The following is an 18,834-nucleotide window of genomic DNA, read 5'->3' on the forward strand; positions in this document are numbered from 1 at the left end:
TTGAGAGGATCATATAGCTCTTATCCTTTCTTTTGTTAATGTGGTATAGTGTGTTGATTGATTTGCATATATTGCACTAATCTTTCAATTTAAGAATAAATTTCACTTGATTGTGGTTGTTCTTCTAGATTTTTATTTGAAAGTGTAGTTCATTTATTTTCAATTAAATCTGTATCCTAATGAGTTTGATTTTAGCTCTAATTGTTTATCTTCATATCTCTTTGGCTTTTCCTACAAGACTTTACATGTAGTGCTTTTATTTGGGTGGTTTTATATGTTTAATTATGTCCAAATTAACTTACAGATAATTTCTTAATATGAGCATGTGTTCTTAATTTCTAGATGAATTTATTTTAGGAGATTATTTTTGTTTATTTATTATTTTATTACATTGAAGTTGGTGAATATATTCTGTTTAGTTTTAGTTATTTTGATTTCATTATATACATATATACATCATGGCCTAGTAAATAATCACATTTTTAAAATCACACAATATTTAATAAATAAAATGTGTATTCTCTATTGGGTTCAAAGTCTTATGTGTTGATCAAATTTTTCTTAAACTTAGTATTTCAAAAATCTACTTAATCAAAACTTTTGTTATTGAAAATGTGTTAAACTTTCTATGATAATTGTAGATTTTTCAATTTCTTCTTCTAATTATTATTCTTCTAAATATTTATATTTATAACTTATTTTATATCCCTTTGTATTTTTTATCCTTTTGAATTTTTAAGTTATATTGTTAGGTGCATAAAATTCACATATAGTGTGTTTTCATAGTGATTTGTTTTTCTTTTCATAAAATAAAGCAATGACTTTTTCTCCTTTGTAATTTTCATTCTAAATTTTACATAGTTATATATTAATATCGTGTAATTGCTCTCTCTTTTTAAGACTTTTCCAGGTATAATTTTATTTTTCCTTCATTTATTAGGTTTCTGGGTCATTCTTTTAAAGTTATTTTATTTAAATTTCAGTTAGTTAACATACAGTGTAGTATTAGTTTCAGGTGTAAAATATAGGTATTTAACACTTCCATAAAACACCCAGTGCTCATCACAAGTGCACTTCTTTTTTTTTTAAGTTTTTATTTAAATTCCAGTTAGTTTACATACAGTGTGATATTAGTGCCAGGTGTACAATTTATTGATTCAACGTTCTATACAACACCCTGTGTTCATCACAATTGCACTTCTTAATCCTCATTACCTATTTAACCCATTCTCCCATGTACCTCCCCTCTGGTAACCATCAGTTTATTCTCTATAGTTAAGAGTCTGTTTCTTGGTTTGTTTTTCTCTCTCTTTTTTCCATCTGCTCATTTGTTTTGTTTCTTAAATTCTACATATGAGTGAAATCATATAGTATTTGTCTTTCTTTGACTGATAGACTTTGCTTAGCATAATATTTTCTAGCTCTATCCATGTCAAGGCACTTGGCAAGATTTTATTCTTTATTATTCTTTATTAATACTCCATTACCTGTATATGTGTGTGTGTATATATATATATATATATATATATATGACACATTTTATTTATCTATTCATCAGTTGGACACTTGGGTGATTTCCATAATTTGGCTATTGTAGGTAATGCTGCTGTAAACATCCAGGTACACATATCCCTTTGAATTAGTAGTTTTTTATTCGTTGGGTAAATACCTAACAGTGTGATTGCTGAATTCTAGGGTACTTCCATTTTTAACTTTTTGAGGAATGTCCATATTGTTTTCCAGAGCAGCTGCACCAGTTTTCATTCCCACCAACAGTGCAGGAAGGTTCCCTTTTCTCCACATCTTCACCAGCACCTGTTGTTTCTTGTGTTGTTGATTTTATCCATTCTGAAGTGAGGTATGAGATGATACTTAATTGTATTTTTGATTTGTATTTCCCTGATGATGAGTGATGTTTAGTATATTTTCATGTATTAGATAGCCATCTGTATCTCTTCTTTGGAACAATGTCTATTCATGTCTTCTGCCTATTTTTAATTGAATTATTTGTTTAAAAAAACAGTTAAAATGGTCTTGAATGAGGGTGTCTGGGTGACTCAGTCAGTTAAGCATCTGACACTTGATTTTGGCTTAGGTCATGATCTCAGGTTTATGAGACTGAGTCCTGTGTCAGCCTCCATGCTCATCAGGGAGTTGGCTTGAGATTCCCTCTCTCCTTCATCCCCTCCTTCTCTCTCTCTCTCTCTAAAATAAATAATTCTTCTAAAAAATTATCTTGAACCTGAAGTTCATTCTTTAAAATAAATAAACTTAAACCTGATTTTAAAAAGGAACAAACGAATTGTTTATTATATTAAAAATTGTAAAGAATTAAACTAAAAGGGTAAACCTAAAGGTATCAGACTTTTTAATAGAAACTTTAAAATTTAGAAGCCAATGGACTACCTCCTTAAAATTACTGAGGAAAGATTATTTTATTTCTAGAACTTATATCATGCCAAATTGTACTGCACGGAGCACTGGGTGTTATATGAAAACAATGGATCGTAGATCACCACATCAAAAACCAATGATGTATTGTATGGTGACTAACATAACATAATAAATTTTTTTTAAAAAAAAGCAAATTATAAAACTTCTTTAAAAGTATGTTGAAAGTTTTATCTTCTATTAAAGAATTTAAAAATAATTAACTTCTTACAAAGCTACTAGATTATATGCTCAAGGAACATTGAGGGAGCCAACCAAAACTGGGTGATAACCTATTTTGGTATGAATGACCACATTATCTGGATATTTTAGTAATTCTTTTTATTGCCTGAGTGACCAAGGAAAATTAGTTTTCTGAACCTTTGATTCTTTAGTTGTAAACTGGAAATCACAATACATAATTTACATAATTTACAGGGCTATCACAAGGGTTAAATGAGATAATACAGCAAAGTGCTTGTCTCGGATGCTGAGTAGAATTTTTTTCTTACCTCACCACTTTAGAATCCTTCAACTTTAGTATTAAGAGAATCTGGCTTTCTATAAATAGTACAATGAAATATCCTCAGGACTATATATATATATATATATCCTGATACAAATATATATTCATGTATAAATATATCTACATATCTATATCTATATAAATATATCAGTATTTTGCTATAATTTGACATATTATAATAGCACATAGTGCTTATAAACAAATGTTATTTTCAGTTCCTGTCTTCAAAGACTTTACAATCTAGTTTAACTATAAGATTAATACATATATGAATAACCTTGAGCATATTGTGAACTTCAGCACCAATAACCATAACTAAATAAAATTAGCCACACAGGGTAATCTCTGGGTAGAATATATGCATTGTTTGCCTTCTACCTATAAAATTTTTATTTAATATAAATATAATATAAAGATTTCTTAAACAGTTTAGGAATGTTTAGCAAATATTATAACTCTCAACATACTTTGAGAGCAAGAGTAAGGATATTATATATAATTTTGTCTCTCTGTTTTCATTGACAGTATTTTATAATAAGAATAATTTTTTATTTTATGCTACAGAATGATTCTGAACCAAAGGTATGTATATCATACATTTTTTTCTCATTATTGCTAATTTTTTTCCCTATAGTTGTAAAATTTCAAGCCTGGAATTGATTTCAGAGACTGAATTAATTAACTCTTAAGTTGTAGTAAGGAAATGGAGAATGAAGGGACACCTGGATGGCTCAGTAGGTTAAGAATCTGCCTCAGCTCAGATCATGATCCCAGGATCCTGGGATCAAGTTCCATGTCAGGCTTCTTGCTCAATGGGGAGCCTGCTTCTCCCTCTCCTTCTGCCTGCCATTCCCCCTGCTTGTGCTCTCTTTCTCTCTCTGACAAATAAATAAATAAAATCTTAAAAAAAAAAGAACTATTAAAAAAAAAGGAAATGGAGAATGAGAAAGCTTATAATCCATTAAGAGGTGTTTTCAAATTGTGCATGCTATCCACTGCAAAAGATGTGACACCACCCCTCTCCCCATCACATGCAAACATCCTGGTGATAATGACTGAGCTGTGTGTTGAAAGGAAAACGGTGGAGAAAAGAGTAAAAATTACCAATTTTCCATGTACAAAGGGTCAGGTTATACAATTCCCAAGTTAATGGTTATTTCCCTAGCCCATTGGCCTGGTCACTAGCTCTAATATTTAATCTGCATTATAAACATACATATATGGAGTCTTCTCTAAGTTTCAAAGGCATATATGTGATGTCTTGAAATTCAAAACACTTTGATTTCTTTCTTCCTTATGGATTTATCATATTCTATATTTATTATATTTATTTGTAAATTTCATTGATTCACCTAGTGGACTATATCATATTTCAATCCCACTCCCCTTGCCTAGCATCATATACTGAACCTTGAAAAAGATCAGTAAATATATAATGTAAAAGGAGGAACTATGATGGCAGATAAGTGCGAGGACCCTAGGCTTGTTATGGAGGAGAAGGGGTCCTGGTCATGGAAAGAGGTGACAGAGAGAGAGAGGAGCACACAAGGAAAACACTTTTCCAAAGACATTGACTGGGGAAAATGAGAAATGCTGACTTTCATGAGTTTTTACAACCACAAGGCTCAAATATTGGAGTTTTAGAAGTCCATGGCATGGCAAATGTGGAGCCCAGAGGGTGCTGCAGTGCACCTGTGGAGAAGGAGGGCAGATAGCCCAGGGAGCAGACAGTGTGATCTGAAGATCCCCTGGAATGCACTGGGAGAGATGATTCTCCCAGTTTGAGATCATATGATGCATATTTTCCAACCAGAGCGCTATGAAAGTTGAAGTCAACCATAAGAAAAAAATTGGAAAAGGACATAAATATATTGAGGTTAAAGAACATCCTACTAAGGAATGAATGGGTAAACCAGGAAATTAAAAAAAGAAAAAATATATACATAGAAACAAATGATAATGAAAACTCAACAGTCCAAAAACTTTGGGATGCAGCAAAAACAATCATAAGAGGGAAGTATATAGCAATACAGCCCTACTTCAAGAAGCAACAAAAACCTCAAAAAAACCCAAAAAACAAAAAACAAAAAACTAACCTTATACTTGAAGGAGCTAGAAAAAGAACACCAAATGAAGCCTAAAACCAGCATAAGGAGGGAAATAATAAAGATTAGAGCAGAAATAGATGACACACAAACAAATAAACAAACAAAAGAAATTGAATAGATCAATGAAACCATGAGCTGGTTCTTTGAAATAATTAATAAAATTAATAAACCCCAAGCCAGACTTATCAAAAAGAAAATAAAAAGGACACAATTCAAATCACAAATGAAAGAGGAGAGATCACAGCCAACACCACAGAAATGCAAACAATTATAAGAGAATATTATGAAAAAAATATCTGCCATCAAATTGGACAATCCAGAATAAATGAATAAATTCCTAGAAAAATATAAACTATCAAAACAGAAACAGGAAGAAATAGAAAACTCAAATAGACTGATAACCAGTGAAGAAATAGAAACAGCAATCAAAAATCTCCCAACAAAGAGAAGCTCAGGGCCAGATGACTTTCCAGGGGGAATTCTAAACATTTAAGAAAGAGTTAAAACCTATTATTTTCTAATTGTTCCAAAAAATAGGAATGGAAGAAAAACTTACAAACTCATTCTATGAGGCCAACATTACCTTGATTCCAAAACAAGAAAAAGGCCCTACTAAAAAAAGAGAAGTACAGGTCAATATCCCTGATGAACATGTATGCAAAAATTCTCAACCAGATACGAGCATGTTGAATCCAACAGTACATTAAAAGAATTGTTCACCATGCACAAGTGGTATTTATTCCTGGGCTTCAAGGGTGATTCAATATTTACAAATCAGTCAACATGATGCCCCACATTAATACAAGAAAGGATAAGAAGCATGTGTTCCTCTTGATAGATGCAGAAAAAGCATGTGACTAAGTACAACACCCACTCTTGATAAAAACCCTTAATAATGGAGGGATAGAGGGATCATAACTCAACATCATAAAGGCCATTTATGAAAGACCCACAGCTAATATAATCCTTAATGGGGAAAAACTGAGTTTTTCCTCTATGATCAGGAACAAGACAGGGATGTCCACTCTCACCATTGTTATTTAACATAGTATTGGAAGTCCTAGCTTCAGCAATTGAAAACAAAAAGAAATAGAAGGCATCCAAATTGGCAAGGAAGAAGTCAAACTTTCTCTATTGCAGATGACATGATACTTTATGTAGAAAGCCCAAAAGACCCCATCAAAACGTTGCTAGAACTGATACACAAATTCAGTAAAGTTGCAGGATACAAAATCAATTTATAGAAATCTGTTGTATTTCTATTCACCAATAATGAAGTAGCAGAAAGAGAAATCAAGGAATCAGTCCCAGTTACAATTACACCAAAACCCATAACCTAGTAATAAACCTAACCAAAGAGGTAAAAGATCTGTGTTTTGAAAACTATAGAACAGTTGTAAATATGTAATGTAAATAAAACTGTATTATGTCTTTTTCTTATAAATTTGTTTTCATTGTTAAATATAGTGTATTAGCATTCAGGTAGCAAAATAAAAATACACTAGATATTTCAAGTAGGGAGTACTTCTATGCAGGTAATTGATTACAAAATAATTTAAAAGGATGGAGGAGCAAAATAAATGTTTTAGAAAGCCAGAAACAGAAGATCATACCAATAAATTAATAATCAATTACAATGCATTGGCTGAAACTCATGAGCCCACCCTTGTCATTGAAATATTGGAATTACTGCATGTGCCATTGTTTCTATTGGAATTGCACTGCTGATGAGATTACACTGTGCAGATGATGCTACTTCTAGAAACTACCACTTACTTCTAGAAGCTCAGTGACTTTATATAATTTCTAGGACCCTCAGTCAATAACTGCTAATGCTTCCATTGCTGGAGGTACTACCAAAAGAAGGGAAAATATAGACTTTTTTTTCCTCTTGCCTGCAACTTCCTTGTAAATGCTGCCCACTGGCAAACTAACTAGAAACCAACTGTCAAGAAGTATATAGGTTTAAAAGTTTTCAGGCCACCAGACTCTTGTGATACACAGAACATTAAAGATTGAGAGTGGAAACTGAAGCTAACAGAGTTATCCATCTTCCTTATGATACTACTGTCACCTGGCAGCGTTGTCTTAATGTAATCCAAGACATGTGAATATAGAACTGAAGAGAGCAAGTAGAAGGATCTCTGAGAAAAGAGACAGATTTATATGGGCTGCAGCTATTCACATGAACTATGATTCAATCAACAATTAACAAGACAATATTTACACAGTGTTATAAACATCTCCATTAATTGTCCTATGCAGGAGCCTATTAGACATTCAAATCGTGGTTCATACCCAAAAAAGGAAGGGAGAAACAAACATTTGTTGTTTACTGTTATGCAAGGTGCTTTGTATGTGTTATCCCTTTTTATCCTTGGACCAACCTTGTGGAACCCTGATTTACAGAAAATTAAAACAGAAATAAGTTAAAATATGCAAAGAACAATGAAAATATCCATATATTTAGCTTAAAAAATCTCAGTCTTGGGAATTATCTTTGATTATTTAACCAAGAGAAAAAAATAAAATATTTATTTCAATGTTACTTATAATTTAAATATATGGATACACATAATAATCATGAAACTTGTAATAAGAACTAGGTGTTGTATATAAGTAATGAATCACTAAATTCCACACCTGAAACTAATATTACATTGTATGTTAACTAACTGGAATTTAAATAATAACTTAAAACAGAAAAATAAATAAATTTTATAGAAATTTTTAAAAACACTTGTCATAATAACTGAGAAGTTTACATACCATAGTGTATGTAAATTACCCAAAATGACAAGACAGGAAAATGTAAGCAAAAAAATAAAATAAGTGTGATACGACAGTTTAAAAAAAAGAAGAAAATCGCCCACCTTCACACAGTAAAAAATAATACACCTATGCTTCAAAACCAGTATCAGTTCTGATTCCAAACTCCATGACCTTTCCAATAAGTTAGTTTTATTAAAATCCATGTTTGCCTGATTGGGAAAACCTGGGATGTTGCTTAGTTCTGAGCGTCTCATCCCACCCAAGCAAAGGAACTGATTCTTAGATGTACCTACTGTTGAGTGAAGTTAACATCCCTGCCAAAACTGGAAGGTTAACCAGAACATATGGAAAGCTGAACAGCCCAGTGAAACTCAAACAGGAACAGCTGGTAATCTTTAGAGCAGAGTGGCGTTGTTTGGTCAGGGAACTTGGAACATGGGTTGGCTTGAGGTAAAACCAGAAAGAACCTTTTCAGCCATAAAGCTGTTATCTCATTGTGCCCAGGTAGGGAAGCTAATTCATAGCCCCATGCATTGCTGAATATAGTCATTAGTCCTCCCAATAAGGCAACCTAATGAGAGCACATGGGAAGCTGTGTAGCCCATCCAAAAGCCCTGCTTACAATGACACTTTAACAGATAGCACAGTCCATGGCTTTTACCCATCTGTGGAGCAAATCCAGTGGTCCCATCTTGTAGGTAATTTAATATACATTCTCACCAAATTTGGGTTCCCAAACAATGATCTTTGCAGACCGTGGGGTCTGTCTTGTGCCCTATCAAGACAAAGAAATTAATTCATAGTTTCATCTGCTGCTGAATATAGTACTCAGTCACATCCATTTGTTAAGTCTAGACCAGAGAACCCAGGCAACTGTGGAGCCCATCCTACAGCCTCGCAGGCAGGGAACCAGGTCAGCAGTTATATCAAACTGTTTTCAGCCAGTAGCACCCTCCCCTACCTGAGAGTGCAGTCAGTGGCCTTGCCCCAAAATAAACTCTGATAGCAAGCCCCACATGCTGAAGGATGTTAGCAGCAGACATATCAAGAGCCTAAATTGAGCTGACAGATGAAGATCTGTCTCTGCCGAAGTGAACCCATAAAGTTTGAAAGAGAATACAGTTCACTCAGAGGCATAGATACCAAGGTAGGGAATCAAAAATCATGAAAAATCCAGTAAACATGACACCACCAAAGGGAACTAAAAAAGCTCCAATAACTGACCATAAAGAAAGGAAAATTTGTCAACTATCAAACAAAGAATTCACAATAATTCTCTTAAAGAAGTTTAGTGAACTAGAAGAACACAAAGACAGGGACAACTAAATGAAATTAAGGAAACAATGCAACAACAAAGTGAGAAGTTCAACAAAGACATAGAAACTATTCAAAAAATCCTAGAGCTGAAAATACAGTAATTGAACTAAAGAATTCAGTAGCTTCAAAAGCCGACTTGATCATGCAGAAGAATGAATCAGTGATCTAGAAGATGGGGCATTTGAAATTATCCACTCAGAGAGAAGAAAAACAAGCAAACAAACAAAAACCTTCAACACCCCAAAACCAAATAATCCAATTTAAAAATGGGCTGAAGACATGAATAGATATTTTTCCAAATAAGACATACAGATGACCAACAGACACATGAAAAGATACTAAACATCATTCATCATCAGGAAAATACACATCAAAACACCAATGAGAAGGGCACCTGGATGGCTCAGTCTGTAGAGGCCAACTCTTGATTTCAGCTCAGATCATGATCTCAGGGTCCTGGGATCAAGCCCTGCATAGGGCTGTGCTCAGCAGGGAGTCTGCTTGAGGATTCTCTCTCTCTCTCTCTTCCTCTGCCCTTTCCCCTGCTCATGCTCTCTCTTTTCCTCTCTCTCTCTAAAATAAATAAATTAATCTTTAAAAAACTGCAATAAAATATTATCTCACACTTGTCAGAATGGCTCAAATCAACAACACAAGAAAGAACAGGTGTTGGTGAGAATAAGGAGAAAGGAGAACGCTTCTGCACTGTTGGTAAGAATGCAAACTGGTACAGCCACTCTGGAAAACAGTATGGAGTTTCCTCAAAAACTTAAAAATAGAACTACCCTATCCAGAAATTGCACTGTTAAGTATTTATGCAAAGAATACAAAAATACTGATTCAAAGGGATACAGGAACCCAGATGTTTATAGCAGCATTATCTACAGTAGCCAAACTATGGAAAGAGCTCAAATGTCCACCAAATGATGAATAGATAAAGAAGTGGTATGTATATGGAATGGAATATTACTCAGCCATAAAAAAAAAAATGAAGTCTTGCCATTTGCAATGATGTGGACAAAGAGAGTATTATGCTAAGCACAATAAGTCAATAAGAGAAAGACAACTGCTATATGATTTCACTCATGTGGAATTTAAGAAACAAAACAAACAAGCAAATGGAAAAAAAAGAGAGAAAGAGGCAAAGAAACAGACTTAACTATAGAGAACAAAATGAGGGTTATCAGAGGGGAGGTCGGTGGGGGGATGGGTTAAATAGGTGATGGAGATTAATGAGTGCACTTGTTGTGATGAACACAATGTGTTGTATGGAAGTGTTGAATCACTAAATTGTACACCTGAAACTAATATTACATTGTATGTTAACTAACTGGAAATTAAATAAAAATTTAAAAAGAGAATGCAAAAGAGTGAAGAAAGCCTATAGGAATTATGGAACATAATGAAAAGAAACCATATTCACATTATGGGAATTCCAGAGGAGAAAAGAAAGAGAAAGATAAATTATATTTAAAGCAATAATAGCTTAATATTTCCCAATCCTGAGAAAAGAAATTGACACACAGGGACCCCTGGGTGTCTCAGCTGGTTAAGCAGCTGCCTTTGGCTCAGGTCATGAATCTAAGGTCCTGGAATTGAGTCCTGCATCAGGCTCCTTGCTCAGCAGGGAGTCTGCTTCTCCCTCTGCCTGCCACTCCCGTGCTTGTGCTCACTCTCTTCTCTCTCTGATTAAAAAAGTAATAATAATAAGAAAAGAAAAGAACAGAAAAGAAATTGACATACAGATCCATGAGGCCCAAAGGACCCCAAATAACTTGAACAAATAGGGCTATGCCTAGTTATATTATAACTGTCAAAAGTCAGACAAGAGAATGTTAAAAGCAGCAGGGGAAAAGAGAAATTACACACAGAGGAACTCCCATAAGATTATTGACAGATTTCTTGAAAACAGTATTTCAGGCCAAGAGAGAATGGGGTAGTATATTCAAAATAATGAAAGAAAAAAAATTCTGTCAACTAAGAATTCTGTACCTGACAAAGCTGTTCTTCAGAAACTAAGGAGAGGTAAAAACTTTTTTCAACAACAACAACAGCAACAACGTGAGGGAGTTCATCACCATTAGATATATCTTACAAGAAATGCTAAAGAGAATCCTTTTAGTGGAGCGAAAAGATGTTAATTGAAATCAGAAAAACATAAGAAGGTAGCATAAACTCAATAGTAATGGTAATAGTCAAAGATAGATTCTGTAATATGGTACTGGTGATGCATAATTCCCTTACAACTCTAGTTTAAAAGATAATAAACAAACATTGTAAAATATTATAAAACTATCCATAACTAAAATAATCAGTTAATTAGTTACAGAGTAACTATATATATAGTATATTGTATATCTATTACTATATATATGGTATATATATATATACTATTATAGCAATAATCTAAATGTGAAGGGGAAGAGAAGTAAAAGTATAAATTTTAAGAATTATTGAAATGAAATTGTTAGTTTAAAATAGGTGTTATAATTTTAATATAAATATATTAAATTTAATCAAATAAATTTAATTATGTTTAATATGTTTAATATGTAATATGTTTCATGTAAGCCTTATGATAACCACAAGGGAAAAACATGAACCATTATACATACAAAAAAAAGACCATGATAAAAACATCAAAGCATAGTGATACTAAAACGTATAAAACACACAAGACAGAAGGATAAGAAACGTGAACAATTAATCTAAAAATAGCCAGAAAACAATAAACAAAAGTCGTAATAGTATTTACTTATCAAAAATTACATTAAAATTAATGGAATAATTTCTTTAATCAAAAGACATAGGATGGCTGAATGGATAAAAAAAAATCAAGATCCAACAATATGGTGCCTTTGGGACATTCTCGTTAGCCTTAAAGACACATATAGATGGAAACATAAAAAAATTCAATCAAATGGTAATAAGAACAACAAAATAATAGTGGTAGCTATAATTATATTAGGCAAAATTGACTTTAAGACAAAAATGCTAAGAAGAAACAAAGCCATTATATAATGAAAAAGAGATCAATCCATCAAGAAGATATGACAATTGTAAATATTTGTTCATCCAACATCAAAGTACACAAATATATAAAGAAAAACTAAAAGAGCTAAAAAGAGAAATAAACAGCAGTACAATAATAGTTGGGACTTTAACACCCAACTCCCAACAATGACAAGATCATTGAGACAGAATTAAGAGAAAACAGTGGATTTGAACAACATGATAGACCAAAAGGACCTAACAGAAATATACAAAGCATTCTGTCCAACATTAACAGAATAAACATTCTTCTTGAGTGCACATTTTCTAGGATAGACAATATATTCAGTCTTAGAAAATTCAAAAAGATGGAAATCAAACCAAGTATCTTCTCTGACCACAATAGTATCACACTAGAAATCAATAACAAGAAGAAAACTAGAAAATTTACAAATACATAGAAATTAAACAATATTCTCCTGAACAACAACTAATGGAACAAAAAATGAACTAAAGGCCGAAGTTAAAAGTATATTGAGACAAATTAAAATGGAAACACAGCATGCCAGAACTTATGGGATGCAGAAAAGGCAGCTCTAAGAGCTAAGTTCTTAGCAATAATTACCTACATTAAGAAGAAAGAAAGATCCCAAATGAACAACCTAACTCTATGCATTAAGGAACTGGGAAAAAAGAACAAACTGAGCCCAAAGCTTGCAGATGGAAGAAAATAATAAAAATTAGATCAGAAACAAACAAACAACCAAGACTGAATTGGGAAAATAGTCTGAATACAGCCAATTATAGTAAGTGGATTGAATCAGTAATCAAAAGTTTTCCAATGAAGGAAAGCCCAACATAAAATAGCTTCACTTGTGAGTTCATCTGATTCACTTTATTGTGATATTTGCTTTATCTTCTTGGTCTGGAACTAAACCTGCAATATCCCTGAGGTATACCTGTAGTGTTTTTATATACTAACACCAAATTATCTGAAAAACAAATGAAGGAAACAATTCTATTTAGAATAGCTTTAAAAATAGGGGCACCTGGGTGGCTCAGTTGTTAAGCATCTGCCTTCGGCTCAGGTTGTGATCCCATGATCCTGGGATCAGGCCCCACATTGGGGTCCCTGCTCAGCCGGAAACCTGCTTCTCCCTCTTCCACTCCCTCTGCTTGTGTTCCCTTTCTCGCTGTGTCTCTCTCTGTCAAACAAATAAATAAAATCTTTAAAAAAAATAGAATAGCTTTAAAAATAATAAAAATAATTAGGGATAAGTTTAGCAAAGGAGATGAAAGATTTCTACTCTGAAAACAAGTCATGGATCAAATAAATCAAAGAAGATACAAATAAATGGAAAGGTATCCTGTGTTCACAGATTAGATAACTAATGCTGTTAAAATATCAATGCCACCCAAAGTCATCTGTAAATTCAGTACAAACTATCTATCTCAAGATTTCAATGTGAGTTTTTAAAGAAAAGAAAAAATTCTAAAATTTATATGGAACCACAGAAAACCCCAAGTGACCAAAGTAAAAGTGGGAAAGAAGAAAAAAAAAAATAGCATCACACTTCCTGATTTCAAGCTATACTTTATAGATATAGTAATCAAAACAGTATGGTACTGGCATAAAAACAGATATGCAGATCAATAGAACAAAACCAAGACTTCTGAAAGAAAACCACACATATTTGTCGACTAATTCTAAATATTGTTAATTAATATAAAGGAGTCAAAATACTAAATGGAGAGAACATAGTCTCTTCAGTAACGGTGCTGGGAAAAATTGGATATTCATGTATAAAAGAATGAAACTGGATCCATATCTTACACCACCCACAAAAATTACCTTAAATGGGTTAAAGACTTAAATGTAAACCATCAATAAAACCATAAAACTCCTAAAATAAAACATAGGAAAATTCTTCTTGACATGGGTTTTAGCATTGGATTTTTTTGGATATGAGACTTAAAGCACAACCAAAAAAGAAAAAAAATTAACAAGTGGGGCTACATTAAACTAAAATACTTCTGGATATCAAAGGTAACAATAAAATGAAAAGACAACCTACAGAATTGGAAAAACATTTGCAAACCATATATGTAATAAGGGTTTAACACCAGAATACATAAAATAATTACTAACAAACATAAAGGAACTAATTGATATAATACAATAATAGTATGGGACTTTAACACCCCACACATGTCAATTGACAGATCATCTAAACATAAAATCAACAAAGAAACAGTGGCTTTATATAACACACTGGACCAGATGGATTTGACAGATGTGTTCAGAACATTCCATCCTACGGGGCACCTGGGTGGCTTAGTTGGTTAAGTGACTGCCTTCAGCTCAGGTCATGATCCCAGAGTCCTGGGATCAAGCCCCACATCGGGCTCCTGGCTCAGCAGGGAGCCTGCTTCTCCCTCTGACCCTCTCCTCTCTCACACTGTTTCTCTCTCACTTGCTCTCTAATAAATAAATAAATAAAATCTTAAAAAAAAAAAAGAACATTCCATCCTACAACAGCAGAATACACATTCTTTTCAAGTGCACATGGAACATTCTCCAGAATACATCATCACATATTAGGTCACAAAACAGCTCTCACCAAATACAATAAAGAAGAAAAGAAGAAAGAAGAAAGAAGAAGAAAGAAAGAAAGAAAGAAAGAAAGAAAGAAAGAAAGAAAGAAAGAAAGAAAGAAAGAAAGAAAGAAAGAAGAAAGAAAGAAGAAAGAAAGTAAGTCATACCATGCATCTTTTCTTTTTTTTTTTTTTTAAGATTTTATTTTATTTATTTGACAGAGAGAGATATAGCGAGAGAGGGAACACAAGCAGGGGGAGTGGGAGAGGGAGAAGCAGGTTTCCTGCTGAGCAGGGAGCCCAATGTGGGGCTCGATCCCAGGACCCTGGGACCATGACCTGAGCCGAAGACAGACGCTTAATGACTGAGCCATCCAGGCGCCCCCATGCATCTTTTCTGACAATAACACAATGAAACTAGCAGTCAACCACAAGAGAAAATCTATAAAGACCAAAAATATATGGAGGTTAAATAACATGCTACCAAACAATGAATGGGTCAACCAAGAAATAAAAGAATAAATTACAAAGTGCATAGAAACAACTGAAAATAAAATAATAAAGAATAGAGCAGACATAAATGATATTGAAACTAAACATACAATAGAATAAATCAATGAAACCAGGAGCTGGTTCTTTGAAAAAATAAATAAAATTGATAAATCTCTAGTCAGACTTATCAAGAAAAAAAGAGAAATGACTCAAATAAGATCACAAATGAAAGAGAATAACAGCCAACAACAAAGAAATACAAAGAAAATATGAAAAATTATGTGCCAACACACTAGACAACCTAGAAGAAATTGATAAATTCCTAGAAACATATAAACTACCAAAACTGAAATAGGAAGGATTAGAAAATTTAAACAGACCAATTACCAGCAAAGAAATTGAATAAGTAAACAAAAAACTCCCAGCAAACAAAAGACTAGGACTGGATGGCTTCACAGATGAATTCTACCAAACATTTAAGAAGAGTTAATACCCATTCTTCTCAAACTATTCTAAAATATAGAAGAGGAAGGAAAACTTCAAAATTCATTCTATGAAGCCAGCATTATCCCCATACCAAAAACAGATAAAGACACCAAAAAAAAAAAAAAAGAGAGAGAGAGAGAATTACAGGCTTTTGGCTCCCTGAGCAGTACCATGGTGGTCCCCCAAAACAAGCACCTTATGAAAGGCAGCAAAAAGGGAGGCAAGAAGAAAGTGGTTGATCCATTTTCTGAGAAAGATTGGTATGATGCAAAAGCACCATGTATGTTCATTATAAGAAATATTGGGGAAAAAACATTAGTCACAAGAACTCAAGGAACCAAAATCGCACATGATGGCCTCAAGGGAATTGTTTTTGAAGTGAGCCTTGCTGATCTGTAGAATGATGAAGTTGCATTTAGAAAATTCAACCTAATTACTGAGGATGTCCAGGGAAAAAACTGCCTGACTAATTTCCATGGCATGGATCTTACCTGTGACAAAATGTGCTTCATGGTCAAAAAATGGCAGACCACGACTGAAGCTCATGTTGATGTCAAGACTACCAATGGTTATTTGCTTTGTCTATTTTGTGTTGGTTTTACTGAAAAAATGTAACAATCTGATTTGGAAGACCTCTTATGCTCAGCACCAACAGTTCTGCCAAATTCGGAAAAAGATGATGGATATCATGACCTGAGAGGTGCAGACAAATGATTTGAAGGAAGTGGTCAATAAATTGATTCCAAACAGCATCAGAAAAGACACAGAAAGGGTTGTCAGTCTATTTATCCACTCCATGATGTCTTGTTAGAAAAGTAAAAATGTGGGGTGCATGGGTGGCTCAGTTGGTTAAGCCTCTGACTTTTGATTTTGGCTCAGGGCATGATCTCAGTGTTGTGAAATTGAGCCCCGCATTGGGCTCCATGTCCACCTGGGAGTCTGCTACTATCTCTTTTTCCCTCTCTCTTTGCCCCTCCCCCTGCTCACACACTTTCTTTCTCTCTCAACAAACAAATAAATAAATAAAATATATTCTTTTGAAGACAGGAAAGTAAAAATGCTGAAGAAGCTCAAGTTTAAATTGAAAAAGTTCATGGAGCTTCTTGGTGAATGTTGTAGTTCTGAAAAGGCTACTGAGGATAAGACCAGTGTTAAAGTTTAAGGAGCTGATAGAATGAACCAAAGATCCAAGAATCTGTTTAAATTTCAGACACTTAATGGTAACAGATAAAAAATCTTATTTGTAATGTTTAAAAAAGAGAGATAGAGAGAATGACAGGCCAATGTCCATGATGAACAGAGATGCAGAAATCCTCAACAAAATACTAGCAAACCAAATCCAACAATACATTAAAAAAATCATTCACTACAATCAAATGGGATTTATTCCTGGTTTTCAAGGGTGGTTCAATATTTGCAAATCAATCAACATGACATATCATATCAATGAGAGAAAGGAAAAGAACAAGATAATCATTTCAGTACATGCAGAAAAACATTTGACAAAGTGCAAAATTCATTCATGATAAAAACCCTAAACAAAGGTTTAGAGGGAACATAAAATAAGGGCCATATATGAAAAACCCACAGCTAACATCATCCTTAATGGGGAAAAAACAGAGTTTTCCCTTTAGGTTAGGAGCAAGACAAGGATGTACACTCTCATCACTTTAATTCAACATAGTACTGGAAATCCTAGCCACAGAAAACAGACTATATATATATATCATCCAAATTGATAAGGAAGAAATAAAGCATTCACTATATGCAGATGACACGATACTATATATAGAAAACGTGAACTCCACACACACACACACACACTGCCAAAACTGATAAACAAATGCAGTTAAATAACAGGATACACAATCAATGTACAGAAATCTGTTGCATTTCTATACACTAACAATGAAGTAGCTGAAAAAGAAATTAAGAAAACAGTCTCATTTACAATTTCACCCCAAATAGTAAGATACCTAGGAATAAATCTAACCTAAGAGGTGAAAGTTCTGTTCTCTGAAAACTATAGAACACTGATGAAAGAAATTAAAGATGACCCAAAAAATGGAAATAAATTCCATGCTCATGGATTGGAAGAACAAAATTGTTAAAATCTCTATACTACCAAAACAATCTACAAATTTAATGCAATCTCTATCAAATTACCAACAGTATTTTTTCACAGAACTACAAAAATAATTCTGAAATTTGTATGGCACCACAAAAGACTCTAACAGCTAAAGCAATCTTGAAAAAGAGAAACCCTAGGGGCGCCTGGGTGGCTCAGTCATTAAGCGTCTGCCTTCGGCTCAGGTCATGATCCCAGAGTCCTGGGATCAAGCCCCACGTCAGGCTCTTTGCTCAGCGGAAAGCCTACTTCTCCCTCCCCCACTCCCCCTGCTTGTGTTCCCTCTCTTGCTGTGTCTCTCTCTGTCAAATAAATAAATAAAATCTTAAAAAAAAAAAAAAAAGAGAAACAAAGCTGAAGGCATCACAGTCCCAGACTTGAAGTTATATTACAAAGCTGTAGTAATCAAAACAGTATGGTACTGGCACAAAAAGACACATTGATCAATGTAGCAGAATAGAAAACCCAGAAATGAACCAAAAACTACATTGTCAATTAATCTTCAACAAAGCAGGTAGTAATATCTACTGGAGAAAGACAGTCTCTCTAACAAATGGTGTTAGAAGTGGACAACAACATGCAAAAGAATTAAACTGGACCATTTTCTTACACCATACACAAAAAATAAATTCAAAATTGATTAAAGACTTAAATGTGAGACTTGATACCATAAAAATCCTAGAAGAAAACATAAGCAGTAACTTCTTTAACATGGGCCATAGCAACTTTTTTCTAAATAGGTCCCATGGGGCAAGAGAAACAAATGCAAACATAGACTATTAGGACTTCAAAATAAAAAGCTTCTGCACATGGAAGGAAACAATCAACAAAACTACATGCAATATACAGAATGGGAGAAGATACTTGCAAATGACATATCTGATAAAGGGTTATTATTTAAAATATATAAAGAACTTATCAAACTCAACAGCCCCAAAACAAATACTCCAATTAAAAATTGGGCAGAAGATATGAACAGGCATTTTTTT

At 33.5% G+C, this 18,834-nt stretch overlaps 1 pseudogene; it reads left to right on the forward strand.

Annotated features, from left to right (window-relative positions):
- Positions 1-15,888: 15,888 nt before the first annotated feature.
- LOC123859786 (small ribosomal subunit protein eS1-like) lies at positions 15,889-16,920 on the forward strand (annotated as a pseudogene).
- The last annotated feature ends 1,914 nt before the right edge of the window (positions 16,921-18,834 follow it).

Source organism: Mirounga angustirostris, unplaced genomic scaffold (genome assembly GCF_029215605.1).
Source record: "Mirounga angustirostris isolate CCGP_5_RB_7025 unplaced genomic scaffold, mMirAng1.0.hap1 SCAF_11, whole genome shotgun sequence".
NCBI classification, from domain to species: Eukaryota; Metazoa; Chordata; class Mammalia; order Carnivora; family Phocidae; genus Mirounga; species Mirounga angustirostris.